Source organism: Excalfactoria chinensis, chromosome 3 (genome assembly GCF_039878825.1).
Source record: "Excalfactoria chinensis isolate bCotChi1 chromosome 3, bCotChi1.hap2, whole genome shotgun sequence".
Classification (NCBI taxonomy): Eukaryota; Metazoa; Chordata; class Aves; order Galliformes; family Phasianidae; genus Excalfactoria; species Excalfactoria chinensis.
This window is the reverse complement of record NC_092827.1, coordinates 19,579,882-19,590,788: the sequence shown is the minus strand read 5'-3', so window position 1 is coordinate 19,590,788 and position 10,907 is coordinate 19,579,882.

Sequence of the window (10,907 nt, the reverse complement as noted above, 5' to 3'; positions counted from 1 at the left end):
AATGAGCAGGAATCCATAAGGTTATGGGATTTTTTAGTTTGTCTTTTTGTTTTTGTTTTTGTTTTTGTTTTTTTTTTTGTTTGTTTGTTTGTTTTTGTTTTTGTTTTTTTCTTTGATTTTTTTTTTAAACTTTCTGAACGTTATTAAAGTAATACTTACAAATCTATTTTTTTTAATCCTTACTCTGACATGACATTATTATGGTTGTTGGTGCATATATTTTTAAGATGAAGAGCTCTGAACCTAACTGTCCTTATCCTGTCTTTTCACAGAAGCCCATCTGTTCACATATATTCCAGTATCTTGCTAACTCTTTCATTTATGAAATCAGATGACAAGAAGGAAGTTTCTGTTGCTGCCTAAGAGTTTGTAGGAATTTCACCTTTTTTATATACCTTTTAAAATCCCACACAAATGGAGGTAAATCTTGGTCTATATCTTTGGTATGATGTTCCTAATTTTACTTTGGGCATTTCTACTGAGCAGACAGAGATGATGTAACTACAAATCTGTATTTCACAAACACTTTGAATGAACTGCAATAGCTCTGAATGAAATGACATTTTGATGTAGCCACTTTGCTTCTGAGAGGGGCGTACAATGGATCAGAAAATGAAGGGTTGGCAAAATATGTTTTATGGTTTTGACTGGTTATGGTCATGTAATTTCTTGTCAACAACCCAAATTGTTAGACTTATATGACAGTTACAGTGAGGAAAAGTGGAAACCAGACCAGGACAACAGAATGGGGAGATGGGGGATGCAAGGGGGTTCCTTATCAGGCATGGTGACGGAAACCAGTGTGAGAAACTGAGAGGGCTATGGAAATAACCTGAGGCTGAGCTGGATCTTGGGCCCACAGGTGGGCCCTACAAAGCTGAGTGGGGTCTATGGTCAGACAGGTCTATTGTAGGCAGCTGGTGACTGGTGTTGATAGAGCAGAGGGTGAAGACTCTTGAGGCTGAAATGGGGTCCTGAGCCAGAAACACTATGGAGAGATTCCTGGGTGCCCAAAACAATGTCCTGCGCCTTGGCCAGAGTCAGGAGAGGTAGCTAACAGGGTCTTGCCATTTGAAATAAAAGCCCTTGGTAATACAAGTTGTTCTTAAAAGTAAACATGAGATCAATTAACTTATGAAGTGTTTTTAGTGTTAAGTGGTATTTAGTGTTCAGTGTTATAAGTTTTTCCTATTGGAATAGTTGAATATTTTTATCAACTTGCTTTTAAAGAAAAAATCATTATTAGAGTCTTTGCAAGTATTACGTAGGTTTTGTACTTCGAGTTGTGTTGGTTTACTGATGGTCTCCTTTTGAGAAAACAAAAATCTTCTGAACACAGTAAGACATAAATCATGAATCAGTAACAGTATCTATGTAAGGTAAATAAGTTAAAACAACAGTGATAAGAAAAAATGTATGTCTAACTTTGGACAAAAAAAAAAAAAAAAAAAAAAAAGAAACAAAAAAGGAGGCAATGGAAAACTAAGTGAGTTAGAAAACTGAAGAAGATAATGTATACATAAGGGAGTCTCATTCTCTTTACTAATACAAGTTTACCATAGTTGACCATGAACAACATCACTAATTGCACAACTGTGAATTACAGATCCCCAGGAGATGTGTTACTTCTTTAGTAAGTAAGAGTATTAAACAGTACAGACATACAAAATAATAATAAAAAAAAGAAAATTCTGAATATGGTAAGAAAACAGATGATTCCCATCTATCAGTTAAGTGTGAAATAGACATCTGAAACAAAACAAAACAAAACAAAAAACCGAAACCTTTCAAAATGCAAGAATATATTAAATAACATTTTGGAGCATGATATACATTCTAGAAAAATATATTTGCAGAGCAAGAAGATTCAGATAAGAGCAATAAAATGTCAGCATTTGTGAATTACCTTCAAAGTATTTCAAAGACAGAACTCAAAACCCATGTAGAAGACTGCAAAAATACTAGTTTTTATCCTGTCATTGATATTGGAGTTTTTACCCCCTTCCTTTTTCCCTTTTATTCCTGTCTCTTCCTTTTAACCACTGATTTTTCCCTTTTCTCTCCCTGATTTTAAAAGAAAATATCACAGAAATAATGTATTCCTCAATACGTACAAATGAACACCATTTCATCTGGTTTAAAGGAGCTTGGCTTAAGTATTATATACATCAATCAATGAAGCACTTAGCTATGCATTTTGAGTTCTGACCTTACTTCTGCTACTAATCATAATTAATTTAGTGACCTCACAGCAAACACTGTCATTAATGCAGGATTGGTTACCCTTCAGCTCTTTCACTTACTCATTAATTTTTACCTAATGCTTTTATGCATCAAATAATTCTTCAAATTCAAGCAGTGGAGATAAAATCATACTTTTTCCATGCTGGCTGGATTGTACTGGATTCTAGCAAGGAAATATATGAGACTTTTATGGAAATACAAATCTATGCTGTCAGTGATTTATAGAATTGGCAACAGTGTCTGAAATATGGAATAGTTATCATATTAGCTATTTAAATCCCAAGGACCTGTATTAAAAAAGTATATTTGTGTACAACTCCATTCAAAAAATAAATTGTATAGAAGACTGGGAAAGGAAACCTAATCAGTCTGTGCCTATTGCAATAAAACTTGAAAATTTGCTAGGTTACAATATTTATAGGAAAAACTGCATATCCAAGATTGCTATTTCCCTATTGAGAATCTATTTATATCTAAAGATAAACATACAGATCAGACTAGAGGATTTTAAGTACATAACTTAAACAGTGAAATACCGCTGGTAGCAGTTCTAACATTTGCAAATTCTTCCTATTTAGAACTCTGTCATGCCAACCTCTCTTCAGTCTGCCCAGTGAAAGCTACCATTTTAGTTGATATTAGACAATTAAAAATTTAGGATTTATTTCTAAGGTATCTTGAAAAATGAACTGTAATCATATTCCTCATTCTCCTGGCTGACCACAAGCAATTCTGGCTGGTTAGTTCAATGTAAACAACTATCACTATGATAATCATGATGAAAGATAAGACTATCTGTGTGTCACCTAGGTGTTTTATCATTCTGGCACAATTGCCTTGATACTTCCTCAGACTGCCACTGCTACAGACTTTCAGTGATGATTTCTACTTTAGACAGAACTATTGAGTAAGGTTGTGCAGTTCCAGAACACATTTGGGACCGACTTTTTTTTCTAATGTGCCCTTTGACACTCACTGTCTGTATCATCAGACCAGTAAGGATATACTTGAAGAAGTGGAACTATACCAGAAGGAATCTGCTCCTATGTGTGAGCTCTATTCAGAATTACAAAGGAAGATTGACACAAAAGATTTTTTTCTCCATGGTAAGTCTACTGAAGATGCTCCAGAAGTCTTAAGTTTATTGAAAATGTCTGTGTGAACAAGATAGAGGCACGTACATTTTTAATAAGAGGAAGGAAAGCCAACAATCTTTATTTTGGCACTGCCTGTCAAATTAGAGAAAGCATCATTCAGGTCAGGTTTTTGAAAAGAACAGAAATACATTTTTTTCCACTAACCTGACAGTCTTGTACAAAAAGAGAACTTGACTCAGAATAAATTTTAAAAGAAGAGCAAATCAGGCCAGACAGTTACAGTATAACTCTCTGGAAAAGAACATTTGGGGTTTTAAGGAGAGGCAGAAGCATGCTGGAAATGCTGACAGATCCTAAAGAAAGCAAAGCCAACAAGGGCAAAGTCAGAAAGAAGAAGCACCAGTGTGAGATAAGAAAAGGTCAAAAGTTCTGATATTCGCAATTACATGAGTATACCTGAAAGGAAGTTTCCTATGACATTAAAATAGATTGATTAGAGTTTGTCAGAATATTTGCAACAAAGCAGCAAAAAACAATGATGTTTTATAAGGACTTTTGAGGTCAGCCTCTGCAACTTTGTGCTATATAACTGACAGGAGAAATGTAACAGGAACTGCTTTAAGCATTAACAAGCACTTTAGCTAGTTAATAAGAGAAATAGGGGGAATAGGTGAAAATGATCTGTAGGATTTACAGTATTAGTCTCTTCAGAAAATATTGTATATAATAAAGTAATATGAAATTACTGTGTGCTTGACATAATGCTTTGATTAATTTAGATGCAACAATACTTCACTGTTCTATTTTTATTTATTTATTTATTTATTTTCTCAGATAACATCTTTTTAGCCATTCCTGAAGTGAATGAAAACTGGTCCATATTCCAGGTTAAAAGTTTTATGACTAAACACATTATATCTACATATTTTAATTTTATTTTTACATGATTTAAAATTATGTCTTGATTTGAAAGTGATATATAAGCCTGAGACAAATTTATTTGCAGTAATATGAGTTTTACAATTTCATACCTTCCTTTTCCTACAGAGTAACACTGTTGATGGAAGGAAGATGGGATTCAGGATGTGCAACGGCTAGTAAGATCTGAGTTACACTTTCAGAACAGGAGAGACATAGCTTTGAAGATCCAGATTTTAAAAATATATAAACATAAAATCCAGTTATCAATTATATACCCCAACACTTTTAAATCCTTTTATTAGAACAGACATGTCCAACATTTACAGTACTGAAACAGAAGCAAGAAATGCAGGCATAGTCAAAGTTTGTTAAGAAGCAGCCAGCTCTCATTACATCTAAGCACAGCCAGTTAAGTGATGCCTGAACTATACTGTTGCTAAGTCTATCCCGTTGGGATTCAGAAGAGAACTACTTCAAGAGCAATGCATGCTACTCTCTGCATATGAATGAAGTACTGCCAGAGGGTAACAAAAGGTTTTTCCCCAGTACCTATCAGAGAGGAAGACTGCATGAAATACATCTTGATGGAAAGCAATTATATTTTTTACTACAATAATGAAGATAAAAACTCTCCTAATGATTTTTTCACTAATAATTATCATACAATGATACAATAATAATATTTTATGAAATGTGATATGACTGTGCTTGTTCTCACTAATGTTAATTTAATACCTTATTACACATGCGTTGATGGTACTGCCTTTCTTTTGGTTGTTTTTTTTTTTTTTTCTTCTTGCTATTTTAGAGTCTGGGCTCCTGACAATTTTTTTTCTTTGCAGTTTTACATGGACAATAAAGAAATGCTTAAAGGACAAAAAAGTCTTACTGATGGTGATATTTAAATAACATCTCAGATGAAGAGAGTGAATCTAGGAAATGTTACTACATCCTTTTAAGATGAAATTATCTTAGTTTTATTCATATGAAATGTAGAAGATCACTTCTGAGCTATTTCCTCAGACAAAAGGTCAAAATGCCAACCTATTACTTATTTATTTACTTCTAAATATTTAGTTGGCTTTTGTGGCAAAATTTCTGGAGAGTTTTACCTAACTACTACTAAATGTTTTTTACTGAACTACCTACAATCCTGTATGCTCTTTGGTTCAATTAAATACATTCTCCTTAGGTTTACATGGTCAAATAAATCCAAATCTTAGCAATTTACATTTAAAGAAATACGTTTAAGTCTCTTTCTTAATTTTTATCATGGTCTATGCATAGCCTTTTATGTACTTTTATGTACATTTGTTTTTTTTTACCAAAGTACTAAGTAAGAGTGACTGTTTGTGTACATGCAGTATTTTCTGCTAGTCTGTTATGTTTGAAAGCTTTATGTATCTAACAAGATATTTAAAAAAAAAAAAAAAAAGTAATATGTAATGCTTATTGCCATACTGATGAAATGTAGTGTTTTGAAAAGACAAGAATATGAATAGATTATAAAAGTTTTATGATCAAGTGAAAGATGAGTAACAGAGAGAACTGTAATAAACAATAATGCAAGACAGTAAGAAGTAAGATTTTTCTTTTTCATGTTAAGTAGCCTGCTTGATAACATTTTGAGACACCTATGGAACTTTTTTCTAAAATTCAACGTAAGTTTCACTCTAGACAGAAGACATCTTTATTCAGTATTTCACATTAATATATTCAGATTTTCATCCAAAGTCTGACTCATCTCTTCCCTAGCCAAAAGTCATCTTCCACTCTGAACCAACTAAGTGTTGGAAGAGAATATTTATTTTTTGAATATGGATTTTTCATATTTGTTAAGCTATTACACTCATTTGAATTCTGCTATATGATATATATAGAATTAATTTTGGAATATGTTATATAAAAATACAATTTTTCTCTCCTATTGATAATAAAATAAGAGGAAAATAATCAAGATTTTGAAAGCTACTTGCTATCAGTTATCTATTTCTCCTTGAACAAGGTAAAGAGTATTATGACAGAAGTCTAAACATGTAATATTCTTTTGATTCCTTTGGTACTTTTTAACTCTACTGGAAACTTTATTAGCTCAAATCTCTCTTTTTCTGCTACTTACTTATGTTACTAAAGTAGTGTACAAAGTCTTCCATTTCAAAATTTTTACTCCTACCTTCCTAAACACATGACTTGTATCTGACTTTGCATCTGGCAGTGCTTCCTAAAATTCCCAATGTCCAATTTTTATTTTTTTATTTATTTTTTTTTCAGTTGTTATCCAAGTTCAATATGGTGCTTATTATTCACTGAACCACAGAATGGTTGAAGTTTGCTTCCTATCTTCAGGAACCAAACAGATCAGATAATCATAAAAGCATTCCTTTCATAATTCTTTATCATAGAATCATAGAACGGTTTGGGTTGGAAAGGGACCTTTAAGATCATCAAGTTTCAACCCTCTGCTATAGGCATGGACACATTCCACTAGACTAGGTTACTCAAAGCCCCATCCAACCCAGCCTTGCATGCCTCCATGGAAGGGGTATCCACAGCCCTGCTGGGCACCCTGTCCAGTGTCTCACGAGTTCAGACCTAACTGAACTGTAGGTTCCTTTTCAGTATCTGATAGCAAATGAAAGCTTGGCGAAGTCATCTTTTCCTTTCATTGTGCACTCAGAACTTGAGCCAACTAAATATTGGATTTAAGAATTGTTTGTTGCATCTGAAATCACACATGAAACATAAATCTTTAAAAATTACAATTGACTGAAGTTTCTTCCCTTTCTGTTCCTCTCTTGCTCATTTTACTGCCCTTTCTGTTTCTTCCCTTTCTGTTTCTTCCCTTTCTGTTACTCTCTTGCTCATTTTACCTTTCTCTTCTTCATTCCCCCCCCTCTTCCACTGTTCACTGGACATAGCTCTGCTGGTGTGATATATATCACTTCTGTTCAGTAGTCAGCATAACATAAGTTTATTAATGTATTAGGTCCATAGAAAATAAAATTGAATAATTATTTTACACTTAATGAAACCCTTTAAGGATTACAGCATATCACCTTGAATACAATATAGTACATTATAAATTCCTATTAAATCAATTATTGTCTATTAACATTAAATTTGTTGTATTGATTAGATGATTAATTGATATACAAATAAAGTTTTCACTGATATTCTGATGCTGCTACATATTGATTTTGGAGCTGAACTCAAGCCAATATTAATATTAATATTTGATCTGAAGAAAACAAACTCTCATAGAGGGGAAGTCCAAAAAGAAGTATCCTAACTTCTGAGAGATCAACATCAGAAAAGAATGATTCAGAAGTCCTTGAGTACTTTTCATCTAAGTAATGTTCTTGGCAGAGTGAACACTTGTCTGGTTTTGAGAAGCGACAAATGACTTTGAAGTTTAACCAGGGTCTAGACTGCTCAATGAGGCGTATATTATTCCTTCCTATTTTCTATAATGGAAGAATTGCTGCTTGAATGGTTTCCTCAGCTTAATCAACAGATCAATCTTCCATACATTTCTAGTGCCAGAACAATTTACATTTATACTCTAACTTTACTTCATTGTTCTCCACAATTTAGATGCAGCCTTGACTTTTGTTACTGTTATTATAAACTAATATAAGTTCATATATGTTATTAGTGCTTTCTTTCACTTCCAGTTTGACATTAAGCATGACATATTTAAAAAAACAGGCATATCTTGCATATTCTGCAGAGAGAAACATCTGTGCAGTATCAGGTTTGTTTTTCTTTTTCATTTTTTAATGTTCTTTTAATGTTCAAAATATAAATATTTTTCTAAGTTTATACTAAACTGGAATATTACAAGTTAGGCTGTAATAACAGCTGGCCATTCACTTGCAGTGGCAAAAACTTAATTGATCGTAGAGCCTCTTGAACAATATTACGTTTACCAATTATTACTCTCAGAAGTAAGAAAAAGACACAAAGGAAGAGGCTTTTGGGATGGCAATAAATGATAATTCTTGACTACATTTTTGGCTGTAGGACTTCAGATTAGTACCTTTCATAAAAACAACATCTCAAGCACTGAAGTCTGCTTTGTTTTATAGTGTTACTTCTTGTCCTGCTTATAGACAGTTGCAATTAGAAAGCTGTATTTGTTGTGCTGCGTTCCCAGTGCAGTACATCACTCAACTAGAATCTGGGATAGGAAGATGTATTTTAAAAGACATAAAGCCTACCTACATCTTTCAATCTGTCCCCTTTGAGTCTTCCTCAATTCTGTACATTGCTACAACACACTGAGACTACAGAACAAAGGATGCTCCTGATACACATTTCCTTCTCATGTCACCATACTCCAGTATATGGAAATTTTCAAATATGCTAATCAAGTCCCATTGGTGCCTATATGCTTCTCATACATAAAGGTATACATATGGACTGTTAACGGCTAACTAGTTTTGGCAACCTCATATTCTTCCTTTCATATTTATTATCCATTTAGATTACTATGCAACCTCCATCTCAGATATTCTGATTTTTCTACATAGAGGATGAGGAATAGTCTGCATCAAGTTTATTGCTCTATAATATTTTATTTATTCATTCATTTTCCAGATTTGATTTTCATACTTCAAGTTAGACTTCTATTTTTTTTTTTTTTCTAACTTTAATAATAAAAAAGTCTAAAATAGCAATAAAAGAGATGAACTCTGCAATTGTTACATCAAGGCATTCACAAAAATTGCAGAAGTTTACAATATTAATAGATTCATATAATCATAGAGTTGTTTGATTCGGAAGGGACATCTAAAGGCCACCTTGTCCAACCTCCCTGCAATGAACAGGGACACCTACAGCTAGATTAGGTTACTTAGAGCCCTGTCTAGACTGACCTTGTGTCTCCAGGATCAGGGCATCCAACACAACCCTGAACAACCTGTTCCAGGGCTTCACTACCCTTATCTTAAAACATTTTCTTCTTAAATCCAATCCTTTAGTTTGAAACCCTTTCCTGTTGTCCTATCACAGCAGACCGTACTAAAGAGTCTGGTCCTTTTTTATACCCTCCCTCTATGTAATGACAGGCTGCTCTCAAGTCTCTCCAGAGCCCTCTCTTCTCAATTCTGTACAGACCCAACACTCTCAATCTGTTCTCAAGGGGAGATATTCCATCCCTGGGATCATTTTTGAGGCCCTCCTCTGGATGCATTCCAACAGGTCTGTGTCTTTCCTGGACACAGCATATATCTAAGAATTAGATCTTAGCTTTTTATTGTTAGCAGAGCATGTGTTCATAGTGATCTTTCTGTTTACAAGCTCTATGTAGAAATGCTTTAGTTCAAAGTTTCTGTCTAAATAAAGTTGTATTAATTGCCCCAGGAAGAATTATAGCAATTGATTGTTACAGGAATACTTCTAAAACAGTTCTTTTCATATTTCTTTCTACTATATCAACTACCCCTTCATCTGAAAGCTCTTTCTCATATGGATGTATCTAGCAGTCCTATTTGGCAGAGTAAAATGCAGCTCTAAAAATTCATGTTTAAGTTCATTTGATGTTGGGCAAAATATTTTTTTTCTGAAGGAAGACACAAAAATAGGAGGCTAGAAGTGAAATACAAATATGTAAAAGAGGATGTTTCACCTCATTTTAATAATCAATAGCAATTTATTCATAGTCAATAAGAAGATAAATCACTTCTGCAGTTCATTCTGCAAATGTTTCTGCACAACTTTTCAAGGGCACACATACAAAATGGCATTTATTTTTTCTCTCTCTATTTACTATAATAGAAAAATCCATCTTAAACTAAATCCATACTGAGTGCACTAGGTCACAGAAATCTGAATTACATCTCATAGTTATTCTGTATTTTAATGTACTAATACTGACTTATTTATTATAACAGTTTCAACAGCAACAAAAAAGAAGACCAACCAGTAGAAAATATGGACCAATCTCCTTCAATTACAAAACATTAAAGTATTATCTCAAATTTGAAAAGAAAGCACAACTGATTACATCACAGATAGACGGTATAGTGGAAATGCTAAGTCATGGCCTGAAATGGTGATGGAGCACCTGGTGTGAAGGCAAGGCCAACCCAGGGGATCTCAGGTGCATGCAGTGCAGCTGAGAAATCAGAAGGCAGGAGCCAGGATCCATCCCTTCCCACACTTAATTTAAGGGTTGGCAGTACAGGCAAGCAGATCTTGCAGGAGATATCTGCATACTTGTGACATCATGAAGGTAAGTAGTTTCTTTTTCTGGTTTTCCTCTTTTTTGTGCTTGTTGCTCTTGTGTTTGTGTGAGTTATTGCTCACTGCTGTCTGGGATCTTACTGCTTTGCTGCTGTTGTGCTTTCTGTTGTGTTCTGAGTAGTGTATTTTACACTGCTTTATGATGTACAGTACCTGAAAGAGGTATCTCAATTTCAGTAAATTGGTTCTTTGGGCATTTAAGCTGTCTCCCCCCAAAAAAATCAATATTCACACCTATTCTTTAAAGTGGCATATTTAAGAGGCAAAAAAAACAACAGAACTAGTAATTGACAAGTAGCTGAAGCATCAACAATGAAGAATGAAAAAGAAGATGCTAAAGAAGCTATCATGAGATCATAATGGCCTCTTCAGGTACAGCAAAATAAATGGAAGTAAAAT